Source organism: Balaenoptera borealis, assembly GCF_965194805.1.
Source record: "Balaenoptera borealis genome assembly, chromosome: X".
Classification (NCBI taxonomy): domain Eukaryota; kingdom Metazoa; phylum Chordata; class Mammalia; order Artiodactyla; family Balaenopteridae; genus Balaenoptera; species Balaenoptera borealis.
The window spans coordinates 126,899,971-126,914,234 of record NC_138881.1 but is presented as its reverse complement, the minus strand read 5'-3'; the positions used below and the strand labels follow the sequence as shown (position 1 = coordinate 126,914,234).

The 14,264-nt window shown below is 59.1% G+C and overlaps 2 protein-coding genes across 5 annotated transcripts in view; one reads left to right on the top strand and one right to left on the bottom strand.

Moving 5' to 3' along the window:
• Positions 1–8,449, bottom strand: part of ZNF185 (zinc finger protein 185 with LIM domain) — a 58,140-nt gene extending 49,691 nt beyond the window's left edge. For all 4 annotated transcript variants that reach the window (XM_082376123.1, XM_082376125.1, XM_082376124.1 and 1 more), the window contains exon 1: positions 8,270–8,449. The gene's annotated coding sequence lies outside the window, so the exon portion shown is untranslated. The remainder of the gene's footprint in view (positions 1–8,269) is intronic.
• GABRA3 (gamma-aminobutyric acid type A receptor subunit alpha3) overlaps positions 1–14,264 on the top strand; it is a 606,794-nt gene that overhangs the window by 34,685 nt on the left and 557,845 nt on the right. The gene's annotated exons all lie outside the window — the stretch shown is intronic.

Genomic DNA, 14,264 nt, shown 5'->3' with positions numbered 1-14,264 from the left:
AATGAGGGGCATGCACGGAGCCTGTGGTCCCGGCCACAGCGAGCCTGGTGGCATCAGAGGCCAACAGAGCTGATGCAGGCAGACTAGCAGGAGGGAGGGACCTGGGAGAGCTGGCAGACAGTGATGCAAATGCTTGGCTGATGTGTGAGGAGACAGAGATGGAGAGAGAGACAGCGAGGAGGGGTCACCCTGTCACCCCACAAGGACGTGCTGTGCCTCCAAAATGAGAAAACTAACTCACAGAAAGTTTTCTAGAATCGCCCACGTGCCTGACTCCCCACGTCGTGCACATCCACTTTCCCAAGCAGGCCTCTGTGTGTCTCCCCTTGCAGCTACCAACTTGACAAATGGCCTCGAGCTTCAGCCCAGGAGGCATCTCCCAGAGGCGCCCTCAAGTTCCCCTGGGGCCCTCCCTCTGGTGCTGCTGTCCCCACACCTTTCCCGGCTCCCCCCGGCACAGCTGGGACGGGCTGGCTTCTTCCGGACAACGGGAAGGACACCAAGGTCGGGGCGAGGTGGCCGGGCCTGAGACCACAGGCAGCCCAGCCCCGGGGTCCCTGCCCAGGATCCCTGTGGCAAGGGCTTGTGTGAAAGGAGACGGCAGGCCGAGTGACTGCTCTTCCCCCACCCTGGCAGGGACCCCCTAGGTAAACTGGGAGGGAAGAGGAACAAAAGACCTTTAGCCGTGCTTTCCAGGAGCACAGAACATGGGTTCACACGCAGGAGCTGCAGCCAGAGGGCACGGGTGTTGGGGCTTGTCTGCATGTGTGTATGCTGGGCGCCGGCCACTGTGAGCAGGCAGGCGTGGGCGCGCCCCTGGCAGAAGAGCGAGGGGCAGGGCTTCTTCCCCAGAGGTGAGCTGTGACACTCTGCACCCGGGGAGTTCACAGGAAGCCCGCTGTGTTCCCTCACATGTATCGACCTTCTGCGGGACCCCATCTCTGGCTGGCAGGGATCAGACGCAATTCTGTCTCTTGGCACCAGAGCCCACGGCTCAGCTCTGGGCAGACTCATTAGGTGTGGGTCAGGAGTCAGAGTGGGGAAGCAGCGGGACAAGGCAAGAGGGCAGAGCCCACAGTGTGACCCACGCAGCCAAGCTCAGTGACCAAGTACCGATGTGACGAGGACATCTGGAAGATGTCGTTGAGGCTTTGGGCCACCCAGGGGCTGGTTGCTGGGCCAACTTTAGGCCACGTTTCAGTAAAGCTGTGTCTGCGAGCATTTTTATGCGGCTCTGGGGCAGGGACTGCTAACAGCCGCAGGGTCCTGAATATGGCCTCCCCCATCACTTCAGGAGAGACACAGCACTCCTATCTGGGGCGGGAGGGAAGAGGTGAAGTGGCGAAAAGTCCCTTGTTTCCCAGCAGCTTGTTCCTGAGACGGGTGGACCCAGCCAGTTCTGATGCTTCAGCTCGATGCTGCCGGGGGGGGGGGTCTCAGAGAAGACAGCTGGCCTGGGAGGAAGGAGACTCCTTCCTTCCACAGGGCCTTGGCTCCCCACCATTGGATGAGGGTGTCATGACTAAACCATGAAAAAACAAAACCTGCAAGGGGGACCTCAGCCGTCACACCTGTCCCCTCTGGCCCTCTTATGACAAATTGCCTGAGGCTCCAGGCTGCCAGAGCCTGCGTTGCTCCCCTGGCCAGAGTCCCTCCATGCCTCCCTCCTGGCCCAATTCAACCTGGGGGCTGCCACCCTCAGCGAGAAGTGGGTGGGAGGGAGGGAGTGAGGACACCTGTGCATGACCTCCCAGGCCGTGCCCCTCCTCACCTGTCCAACAGCTCGACCCACCGGAAGACTTGCCCCGCCGATGGTGGCCACCTCCCAGAATAGACACCTGGGTCCTCTTTGGGTGTGTTTCAAGCAAATGGCTTTAAGCTTCAACATAAGGGTCCTCCCTAGTGTGTAAGTGCCCGTGAGAGGCCCCTCTCAAGGTCCTTCAGGGTAATGAGGTGTCCCAGAATTGGGGACACTGCTTGCTCAGAGATGAGCCGGCCAGGCCCATCATCTGTCACTTCACAGGAGGGGCACACATGCCGTTTCTTCCAACTCAGGTGCAAAGGAAAGAGCAAGAGACATGGAGTCCAAGTCCTGTTCTGTCAGAAAAGGTCACTGGACATGTCACTTGCCCCCTCTGGCTGAGGAGGGAGCCCCAGTTTCAAAGCGCTCCCTGACCCCTGCACCTGGCCGTGGAGGGAAGGCACAGGCTTCACTGCAGCTCGTCACCAGGGCCACAGCCTCCTGTCCTTCCTCGGCAACATCCCCGGAGGTCAGAGGCCTAGCATCGTAGGGAGGGCCCAGGTGGCGCCGGGCTAAGAAAGGCCTGGACCCAGATGAACGATGCTGAGGCCCCAGGCAGGATGTATGAGGGGGCTGGGGACCCCTGTTTTGGTGTCCTCGTCCAGTCCTTTCTCAAGGCACACACTTGGCCGAGTGTCAAAGTTTGGACCCAGACTGACTTAAGCCAGCACTGGGTCAGCTGACCTGATTCCCCAGGCCAAAAGGGCTGGAACGATCAAACGTCCCATTTTATGAGGCAGTCTCCTGAGACCAAGTCTCATGAATGAGGACATCCTGATTCCCAGTCTCAGCAGCTGGCAAGAGGACAGCCAGCAGACGGGTTGCTTTCCTCCAGGGGTTCCTGGGATCCAGAGATTCTCAGCAGCAGTCCAGGGGGACGGGGCCCTTCAGAGGCCTTCCAGATCGATGGCTGAGCAGCTGGGTCATGTCCAAGCCCCTCAGTTGGCTGCACAGCACACAGCTCCCAGGAGCCCTGGCCGGCCTCTCTGGCCTGTGCGAGCGACAGAGTGGAGCATCTTGCCGGCCCGCGATGCTCCAGTCCCAGGCCTCCTGCCTGGAAGCCAAGGGGTGGCAGGAAGGAGGCGTACCACATGGAAAAAAGAGCTGGAGGAGACTTGGGTTGCAGAGAGGGAAAATGTAATATGGAAAAAAAATGCATTGACTGGGGGGAGTATTTGTAAATGTGCTTTACAGGTAAATGACTTCTGCATGAAAGTCTGGAATTTCACCTCCCCTCATCCCACCCCCAACACCCCAGAATCTAGACTTCTCGGCGTCAGCACCAGAGGGGCCCTGGGAGGCAGACATCTGAGGCTGGTTGGCTCCCTCCGGGCGGTGGGGAGCTTGAGCCCCAAGAGGACAAAAGGAGCCACAGCCACCCAGCCACACATCACTCCTGTGCCCATTTGCTAGCTCTCAGCCGGCCAGATACAAGCAACTGCTTTGGGCAACTGGGCCATTTCAGAGGTGGCTTGGCCTCAAGGTCCAGCAAGGGTTTCTGGCAGGACCCTCTGAGATGTCTCTGTGGAGGCCAGGGGGCTGGGCGGGGCCAACATGCTGGAGACAGCAGGGCCAATGCATGGGCCTCACCCCAAACAGGACCCTTCGCCGGAGCCACGTACATGAGCTATTCCCAGGGCCGCGACCTCCCCTGCTGTGCCAGGAGAAGGGGCCCAGACAAAGCCCGGGAGCCGTATTGTGGGGCCTGGGCCAGCTCTGTCCCTCCCACCACACATCCCAGTTGTCTCTGCAGCCCGGAACCAAGGTGGTCTTAAGCTCATCCCAGTGGGGCAGAGATGCTGTCCACATCTGCACACAGACAGTGAAGGGGGTTGAAAGGGACCCAGGGGTCATTGGAGCCCACTTCCACCCCAAACAACTCTTCCCACCCCAGGAATACCCCTGCACCCTCACTACTGCCACCCGTTCAGCCTTTGCCAGAGCAGGCCCAGTGACAGGGAAGTCCCCTCCATTTGCCCCTGACTGACATTGGCCAAGGCTGATTCCTTCTGTCCTAGTCACAGGTGCTCGCGAGTGACGCTGCCCTCTCCCTTCCCCGTCCCCTCCTTTCTCACCCAGAGTTCCCTGAGCTCCACCCCCACCTCTTATCGCTGTCCTCACTTTTGGATGAGAGTATGGAGACCCAGAGAGGAGAAAGTGTTTGCCCAAGGCCGCATATTCATGTATTCCATAAGCCTTTAGACAAAGTGGAAGCCAGCCTAGGTGCTGGGCAGACAGACAGGCGGGAGCCTAGAGCAGCACTGCGTTTCCCAGGAAGGTGCCGTGGCTCGGGCCCTTCTGAAAGAATGAAAGAATGAGTAGGAGCTCGCTGGGCAGAAGTGATAAGGCAAGTCCTGGGTTTTTGTTTTGTTTTGTTTTTTTCAGTCTTACACCGGGCGCTGCCTGATGTAAGCATTGACACCAGGGATACCCGTTCTGCTGCTGGGAATCCTCGGGCCTGCTCTCTGCCACATCAGGCTCCGTGGGAAACTGACCTAGTCATCAGAAAGTGGCGAGCTGAGCCAGTGATCACAGGGACCAGATCAAGGCCGCTGGACCGAGCACCCGAGGTGTGCCCACAGACGTGGCCGGGGCCAGGGACTGCCAGAGACAACCAGCAGCAGCGTGGGGCCTGCCCACCGTTGGCCCTGGAGGCCAGGCCTCCTCTTGGACCCAGGGTGTGCCACAGAGCCCCACAGCCACCTCGGCTGCCACCACCAGCAGCCCCAGTTCCCGGCTCCCTCTTGAAATGGGAAGTGAGCCTAGGCAGTGTTTCTGAGAGTGGCCTCTGGGTCCCTCTGGCATCCAGGTCACCCGGGACGTGTGCTTAAGTTGCGAATTCCTGCTCTCCCACCCCCATTAGACTTTGAGAATGACGCCCACAGGGCCTCTCGTCCTTTCATTTTCCAGTCCCTTCTCCACCCAGCCCTGCCCCTCCTGCTTCCCTACCCCTGCCCTCCTCAGCCCTCAGTCCGCCCTGGGCCCCAGCGCCAAATACGGACATGCGTAGCTGTGAGATAGGGTGGCCTGGCTCTGTTCCTAATCCTCAAATGAGTTTTGAGTTCCTCTCTGTGCCTCAGTTTCCCTTTGGAAAAATGAACTGACACCAGCCCTGCCCACCTCCTGACCCTGCCATGACCACTGGAAGGTGACAGTCACACAAGTGCTCCCACGTCAACTTCCCCCTTCCTGAAGAAAACGATCAGAAATGTTCACCGTGGGGGATGCAGATAAGGGAGTTCTTGGTACCATTTTTACCACTTTTCTGTGAGCTTTTGATTAATCCAAGATAAAAGTTAAAAACAAAAACATTGAATATTGTCAAAGAAATCAAATCAGGTGTTAGTAGGCATCCAGAAATGACCCAGGGATTTTCAAACAGTTTCTCCTCAGGTGGGGAGGCCGCAACCCTCCCAATCTGGCCTCAACCTCACCCCTGGCGACCACGGCTCCTGGAGGAGGACAGCTCTGACAGCATACGGGTGACAACCTGGGGCCTCCAGAGCTTTCGTGATGCGCTCAGGTTTGCACAACTAGACTGTGGCCGAGCTGGTGTCTTAACCCAGTCTGACCTCCGAGCCGCGTTCTTACCGCTAGGCTGTAAAGGCGCCTCTGTGTCCCATCTCATACCCTACGACCAGCCATCTCCCGTCGCCACTTCACAACCCTCAGCAGCGATGATGCCAACCTCTCCTGAGTGTCACTCTCAGGCGCATGGGTCCTTGCATGGCTGCTCTTGTCCTGGCATCAGCCAGTTCTCTGCGGGCGCAGCAGGAATGAATGCAGAATCCCTGATGGATCCCAACCTTAGGTGCCCAAAGACCCGGGGCGCCATGTGGGTTGCTGCTCAGGACTCTGGAGCCATGGAAAGCAGCTCTCCTCTCCCCCAGCCACAGTCCTGTCCGATGCCAGGGGGGCCTGGCAGTTGGGGCAGCCTTGCTCAGCAAGCAGAAAGCAAGCTGGTGTTACGCATGAGCTGGCGCCTTATGAGCTGTGGCTTGAAGCAAGATCCCGACCAAAGGGATCAGTCAGCCGTGGAGGCTGAGTGGGGATGCGAGACGGCAGGCTTCCAGCTTGCAGAGTGCACTGGGCCAGAGTTGAAACTTTTTTGGACATGCAACTGCGGGCAGTTGGGGACCAGGTGCCAATGTCTACGTAGCCAGGTCCCAGGCCCGCTGCTGGGGGCCCAGAGTCTCTGTTCTGCTTGGTCTTAGAAGGCCACAGGGGCGCTAAGCAGAAACGCAAGGCAGGCTGAAGGAGGCTGAGGTGAAGCACTGGCTGCTCCTGGGGTCGCTGCACTCCGTCTGGAATCTGGACTCGAGTTGACGAGGAAGGGAGGTTGGACAGTTTCTTTACTGAGTGGCCTGTCTCCTTGGGGCAAGGCTTGCACCTGATTTCTCTCCAGGGCCCCGCTGCCTAGCTCCGGGTGGAACATAGAGGGCTTAGGAAGAACTGGCTTTGGTCTTTCGGGAACAAGGGGGAGGCTAGACTCAAGCAGCCCCAAAGAATGCGCGGGCGGGGGGGCGCTTCCCTGGTGACGCAGTGGTTGAGACTCTGCCCGCCAGTGCAGGGGACACGGGCTCGAGCCCTGGTCTGGGAGGATCCCACATGCCGCGGAGCAACTAGGCCCGTGAGCCACAACTACTGACCTGCGCGTCTGGAGCCCGTGCTCCACAACAAGAGAGGCCGCGATAGTGAGAGGCCCGCGCACCGCGATGAAGAGTGGCCCCCGCTCGCCGCAACTAGAGAAAGCCCTCGCGCAGAAACGAAGACCCAACACAGCCAAAAATAAAAATAAATAAATAAATAAATTCATAAAAACAAAACAAAACAAAACGCGTGGGCCTTGACAGGGCGGCTCCTGAGCGCCCCCTGCTGCTTCCAAGTCCTCCTCCTCCAGGAAGTTTTTTCTGATCCTCCCCTACGCCAGACGCCCACAGCCCCTTGTGCTGATGCCACCTCTGTCGCTGACTTATGCGTGTCCAGAGGGTGGAAATGAACAGATCCAGAGCACCTACTGTGTGCCTGGCCCTGTGCTGGGTGCCTCTCATCAGCTCCCCACAGCTGAGTACAGAGCCCCCAGCCTGGCCCCGGCTTCTGAAGGCCAGGCCAGGAAGGCACACGGGCTGGGGCTGGGAAGTGATGGAAAGTGGGGGTAGGGCAGGTGAGGTGGCTCTGCTCCTTCTCATCGTGGGGTGGCCCAGGGGTGAGGAGGTGGACAGGCCAAGTACCAAGGTCAACCTGCAAGCTGGCTCCTGGTCTGTGCATCCATCTCCCGGCCACTTGCTTCTAAGTGCTGAGCAGGGCCTCTGAGCTGGCCTCTGAGCCGCCCCTGGTTTTTTGGATGAGGCAGTGGAGACCCTGGGAAGGTAGGACACTCTCCCCCACCCTCCGCCACCTTCCACCACAGCTCTAAGTGACCTGGTGAGGAGGCAGTGGGAACCCAGAGCCCCTCCCCACTGTCCAGGCCTATTGGCACATGGGGCCCTGCCCCCTGTCCCCAGCCAGGTACCACGATCAGAAGTCCAAAAGGCCATGAGGCCCAGGCACGACTGGGTCCAGGTGCCAGAGGCCTGAACCACCGCTAGGTGGGTTGTGAGGGGCTCTCTCTCAGGGTTCGCTGAGTGGTCCTGAGATGCGGCCTTCCACGATGTCAAGACTAAGTGCAAATGGCCCAGCGCGAACACAATTCCTATTGTGCCTCAGATGTCCCAAACCCCAGGCACAACCACCACCGACCTCATCTGAGACCCCAGCAGCCCTGGGTCTTACCCCCTTGGACCGTGGAGCTGCTGCCTGGGCGCCCCCGGCTCAGAAGCAGCAGAGTGGACAGAGCAGCTGAGCTTTCAGTCTCTTTCCAAGGCAGAGGTATCACTCTGCCTTTCCAAAGAGGACGAGGCTCTTGGCTCCCCTGCCCCCATGAAACAATCCAGCCACAGAGCCTGCTCACTGCAGATCCCGTCGATAACACCCAGCGGCGCTTGATTCGGCGCCTTCTGTCTGAGAAGCTACCTTCCCAGTGGCCCTTCAGGGACTGCCCTGTGCCCAGCACATGCTCACCACAAGCAACCGGTGAGCCTCCTGCTCTGGGCTCCAGGGTGAGCTGGACTCTGGGTCTCAGTTTTCTCATCTATAAAATGGACACAGGGAGAACTAGCTGATGTGAGATAGCACCCTGGCTCCAGGCCATTTACTAACAATCAAACCCTCTCTTCCAGAAAGAGCGAGGACGCCGGGACCAGGCCAGCCTTAGGTGCCTCTCTCCTTAGTCTCTTTGCTCAAAGTGAAAACCAGAAAACTAAGTACCCTGCCTCAGCCGGCGGAAGCCCAGGAGGGATGCTTAGAGAGGGTAAAGATTATGGATGGGGAAACTGAGGTCCCGAGTTGTCCCTGTCACCCGGCTCATCACTGGCCGGGTTCCCCCCGCTGACTCTGCCGTCCGCGCCAACGGCGACTCGACAGCCCTACCTGGCACAGGTGCCCGGCTCGCGGGGCGGGCGGAGGGTCGGGCGGGCGCGGGGCGCGGGCTCCCTCAGGTGGGCAGCGCCGGCCGGGCCGGGCCGGGCCGGGCCGGGCAGCGGACGCGGGGTGCGAGGCGCGGCGGGGAGCGCGCAGGGCGGCGAGGAGACGCGGACTGGCCTCCGCCCGCAGGAGAACAAACAGGTTTTCTCCTGCGCCCGAGCCTCGCCCCTCGCCCCTCCCCTCGGCCGGCCCCCTTCCTCTGCCCTCTCCCGGGGTAGGTAGATGCGCCTGGCACATTCCGCGCATTCTCCCGCCAGTGTCCTCGCCCGCCCGCCCCTTCCCGGCCCCGCCCCGCGGAGCTGCTGGAGAAATCAAGGCCGGGGCTCCCCGCACCGAGCCCAAAGCGAGCTCCAGAAGGCTCTGCAGCGGTGGAAAACGTCCAGGCAAATTCCTCCGGGCTCGCGGCCCCGGGCTGGGAGGCCTCCGCCACGTGAAGGGCCCGGGCTGCCCAACTGCGCCCCTGCCCGCGCCCGACGCGATCTGGCCCCCGCTCGGGGCGATGACTTGCACAGATGCTGCGGGTTAATTCTGTCGAGAACTACTGTTCCTAGATCCATTTTACAGATGGAGATCCCAGACAGGGTCGGGGAGGGGGGCTGGGGGCTGTCGGCTGAGATCATGCAGGAAGTGCCGGAGGCCGGGAAGGAGAAGAAAGTGAGAGAGCCTGCTCCCCGGCCGCGCCTGAGAAGTTCTCACCCTGGAAAAGCATCCTGGGGGGACTTGGGGTTCCCAAGGCACTGCAGTGAACACCCTGTCAGCCAGCCAGGCCACCCCCACAAGCTGGGTGGGGGGAGACACAGGCAGACCCCGAGGGCCAGTGCAGTTTGACAAGTGTCATTCAGTCCTGCTTTTGGAGTACTTGTGTCATTGTCATGCTTGTGGAGTACTTGTGATGGTTAAGGCACTGGGCTGGGGGCTAGGATGGAGGGAGCGTCAGAAGAAGCCCCTAACCCTACCTGTGGGGCTTGTCCAAGAGACCGCACAGAGTTGGCCTATGAGGATGACAGGATCAAAACGATGGACCAACAGGTTCTTCTTCATCGATCCCTGCCAAATCGATGTCCCAAAGGGCCCTCCAATCCATCCACTTCTCTCCATGCCCACTGCCATCACCCTAGTCCAGGCCTGGGCTCCAGGATCAGCGTCCTCCGTGGTTTCCCTGCCTCCGGTCTTGCCTTCCTCCCCATCCAGTCTCCACACAGAAGTCACTTTAAGACTTTACACGTGGCTCCACTGCCTGCAGCTCTTTGATGGCTTCCCATTGCTCTCGAGATAAAAGGAAACTCTTTAAGGGGCTCAAGGATTCGGCTGTGCCGACCTCTCTCTGCAGACCCAGCCACTCTCTCCCTCGGTTCAATACATTCCAGCCACGCTCACCTCCTTCCGCCTTCTGAATGCATCCTGTCTCCTTGAGACTTTTGCTCTCGGCACCACTCAGACTCCCTAGAATGTCCTTTGTCCCCTTGTCTGGCTAGTGAACTCATAGTCATTCTTCAAAACTTGACTCAAGTGTCTGTAAATCCTCTCCTGACTCTACAGGCCACCCGGGGTGGGGCGGGGGGGAAGATCACTTCCTTCTGTGTGCTCCCCCAGTTCCCTCTGACTACATCAATCAAGCATAGTGGCTGTCACCTTTTATTGTTCTAGATGGTGAGCTCGGGGAGGGTAGGGCCCTGTCTGAGTCATCACTGGGACATGGAGACCAACATGGCAGGTTGGAGGGGATTGAGAGGTGATTGAAACTCAGGAAGCTGTCCTTGTTCTTCTTGGGCTTTATCAGGTAGGGAGGAGACTGCCCTGTGTTTGTGTGAATATGTGTGTGGGGTGTGAGGGTGGGGACTGTATATAAAGTATAACGTCACCTCAGTTCATCTGTGTCTCTGGCCAACAAACGTTTCTCTGCTTCCAGTCTGGTGGCCAGCATCTAACACCTTCCCGCCCCCTGACCTCAGGCTGCTGGCGGCCATGGACTTGGCTTGGCATCCTCGCTCCCAAACATACTCACTATATGACCTAGGGTGTGTTTCCCCGTCTCTGGGCCCCCTTACCCTTCCAGAGCCCCTAGCTTAAAGAGGTAGAATGGAGAGGACAAGAGGTGAAGGAATAGAGGTAAGGATGAGAAAGAGGGTGGCCCTTCTCTCTAAGGCCACCAGTAGGAAATGGCAAGCTGACTCCCGAGCCCTGAGTCTGGGTTAGCCAGCTAGAGAGTACAAGCAAGAGTGCTGTTCAAAGCCACCAATGGCCAGTCAGCGAGGGCTGCCTTGGGCTGGGCTGCCCTGGGGCCTCAAGCTCTTCCCATATACCGGGTGATTCAGCCCCTGCCAGGTCAGATCCACCATGACAGTGCCAGTCGACCTTTCCTTAACTCCTCCCTCCCTGCCAGGCTTCCAGGCCCTGCATCTGATCTTGCCTGCAAACGGGTTTGACTCGAATGGTAAGTGCCTTGCCCTGCCCTGCCCTGCCCTGCCCACCTGTTCGCTGTCCCAACACAGCCCCCACCGCCCCTGCCAGGGCCACCCCAAGCCACATCAGCCAGCGTTCGTCAGCCTCCTCTTTGACTCCTTGCCCTCGGGCACGTGGACCCAGACACACCAAGTGCTCTCGTCCCAGCAGGCCACTGCATGAGATGTCCCCTTGCTGGTGACCTCCCACCCATTCTCAGCCATAACGCTGGCTCCTTCATGAACTTCCCCTTGGCCTAGAGCTCGAGGGCCAAGACCCTTGTGGCTGCTGGCTGCCCCCAGACTGGGCTCTACCCCTGTCTGGCTTGAGCTTGGCCCTGTCCTTTTCTACTCTCAGCTCCTCTTGTGCCTTGACACCCATCTCTAGCGCCAAGGCTGACCAGCCACCCAGGCTCTGGCAGAGTCCTCCTGAAGGCCCCCAGCTCGAGCAGTCTCCCCATGACAGGCGGGCCCTCAGCAAGGCCCTGCTCTGAGGCTACAAGTGCTGCCTCTAAGTAGGGTGGGCTGGAGGGTAGGGCCAGGCTGGGCTGTCTGGAAGGTAGAGGCAGGAATGGGCAGGTGTTGACCCCCTATATGCTGAGGGGAGCCATGAGCCTTGAGCCGGCAATGGAGGCAGATTCTTTGGGAAGCAAGCAGATGACAGGGGGACAGGTGACTGTCTGGAAAGAAGTGGCCAACAGTACTCCTCAGCTCCAGGATGGCCCCATTCAGATCTCCAGGGCTGGGAACAGAATCCAGGCAAGCCAGTCTAGCCGAAGAGTTCCCAGGTTAGGGAGGAGGACCATGGGTGGGGCCCTGAAGACTGTCAGGCCCCAAAGCCAACACAGGCAGAGTGTCCCCACATTGGAGGGGACAGGAGACCAACAGCTGACCCAAACCCTGCCATGGTGCAAAGGGGGAAACAGGTCCAGAGAGGGACGGCATGCAGCAGCGGCCACACAGCCAGTCTGAGGCAGAGCTGGGACTAAAAGCAGGGCTCCAGTTGCTGTGGATGGATCCCCCACCCAGCTAGGGTTCTCAGGTTCACGTGGAGGGAGGGCCGGGCTCCTGTTGGCACCCTAATCCCCTCCCTCCTTCCCTTCTGCTGGGGCCCGCCCTGACACCTCATCCTCCTAAGCTCTTTAACCAGTCTCCACTTGCTGGGTGACTCCATTGGCCCCAAGCAGGGTGGGTCCCCTCGGGGCAGGGGTCCCCAGGCATGGTTGTAGCCACAGGGGCCCCTGCGGAGTCCCAAACCTGCAGGCCAGGCCTCTGATCTGTGGACAGCGGCCCCGCCAGGAGCAGGAAGGTTGTACAGGCAGGCCTCCCCAGCCACATGGACAAGTCCCACCCCTGCAGCCTGGACTCCCCGCTGCCTTTTGAATCTACTACTTTGGATAAGCCCAGGAAACGCTCAGCCATCAGTCTTGGCCTGTGTGACCTGATGCCCCCGGAACGCAGACTGCCTTTTGTCTCTGGCTCTGAAGCAGCCCCAGGCCAGGCCTCCGGAGCACGAGTGCACAAGCCGAGCCAAGGCCTCGCTGGCAGATAATCCCCACATGCCCTGAAGAATGGCTTTTTGCTGCTTTAAGAATCATCCACAGATCGGAAAAAGAATGTTCTAATTGGAAAACCTCCCCGCCATGGTTTTCCGGAGTTTTAGTACAGTTGGCCGGCAAGGAGGCTCCTGGGATGAGGAGGAAGGGAAGTCATGAGGAGGAGACAGTGGGCTGGCTGCCCATCGCCCCCTCGTCCCCCGAGCTCAGCAGCCTGGGGAACCTGGAGGCTGTCTGGTCCTGCTGGGAGGCCCTCCCCCGAGCCGGGCCCAAGCCCTGTCCCCCAGGGACCCCACTGTTGCCCCAGAAGCCGCCCAGGCCCCCAGGACCCTCTGGCAGGACCGATGCCCACTGGGCATTGTGAGCATGGGCCGAGAAGAGGAAAGGTGTGGAAGCAACCATCTGCTCAAGAAACAGGAAGGTGCCCCCAGACCTGACTGGGGCCCTGGGCTGGGAGACCTAGCCGAGGACGCAGGATGCATGGGAAAACTGGCTTCTGAACAGCTAGATCTGTCTGGAGAGGGAGGACTCTCTCGCCCAGGGGCCCTGCTAAGCCTGGCCGGGCTAAACCACTCGTGGCGGGAGCCGAGGCCACAGCGACCTGAAGGGCTGTCCAGCTCCAAGAGTTGCTGATTTGTTCCTTTGGGTCAAGCATTGACCTTGCACTTGGGCAATGCCCACCTGGGAAGGGGAAATGCAGTGGATCCTTGAAACTCCTTCACACGGGAGCGCCAGGTTACTGAGACTCACCTTAGTTTTCCCAGAAACCTCCCTGTGTGCTTAGACAGTAACCTGTACTTGGGGACTATGAACTTGAGCACATGGCTCTAGGCTCCCTGGCGCTGTGCCCTCCACCGCTCCCCTTTCTCCCCCACTTGCCCCCTTTGTGACCTTGAAGACTGCAGCTCGCTCACCAGCACACCTCTGTAGAGCTCCACTGGCCACACGTGGCTATTTAAATTTAAATGAATTACAATGGAATAAAATTGAACCTTCAGTTCTTCAGTCACAATAGCCACATTTAGCCCCATGGGGCCAGTGGCCCCTGGAATGGACAGCACAGATAGAGAACAGTTCATCACCGCAGAAAGTTCTATTGGACATCGCCACTCTAGCTGCTTCACTTCTCCTTAGAGGGAAGCTCTCAACTTCCTCCTTAACTGAAGCCGGGGTCCCTCCACTAAGCGAGGTGCCCCCGTAACCCGACCCAAAGGACGCGTTTCCTTCTCCCATACCCCACCTACCTTGGGGTAGACTAGTCTGTCCTTGGATGAAAACCTCTCCTCCTTCGAGGCTCAGGCCAACTGGCTAACGCACTCTCCAACATTCAGTCAAGTCTTTGCAGCGGGCTCATTCTTCTTTTCCACCCAGAGGTCACTGCATGTGAGAAAGTGATTGGGAGAATGGGACAGGACAGCAGTGATGTGGCCTCCCAGTTCTTCGAACCTGACATCTCGGAAGACCCTGTCAAGTCCACTGCAGCTGCCTCTTCCCACAGGCGCAGCCTACATCTTGTTGTCACCTCTGGAGACTCTATGCGGGGCTTCCACTTTCTGACCCCTGTCTCCTCTCTTTCTGCTGGGCTTGTTCAGCTACCTCCTGATGAAAGATACCACCAACTGTCTTTCCAGCTCATGGGGACCTCCTGTCTGTTGGTCTGCTTTCTCCCCATCCATTAGTCCTTACTTCCCTTCCTTTCTCTCCCTATCCAGCATAGAGTCAATGGCCCATCACTTCAACACCTCTTTTGCTAACATCTGAATTTCCCTTGCTTTGCTGTCCCTCTGTCACCTCCACCTGACACTGCATCGAATCTGGACAAATCTAAACATCTGCTTTCCTCCTGCCTGCCCCAAGGTGATGAAGGTGCTGGCAAAGTTCACACAATCATGCAGAATGGTGCCAATGTAAATTCCTGGATCCCACCCCTTCTCACCTCCGCAA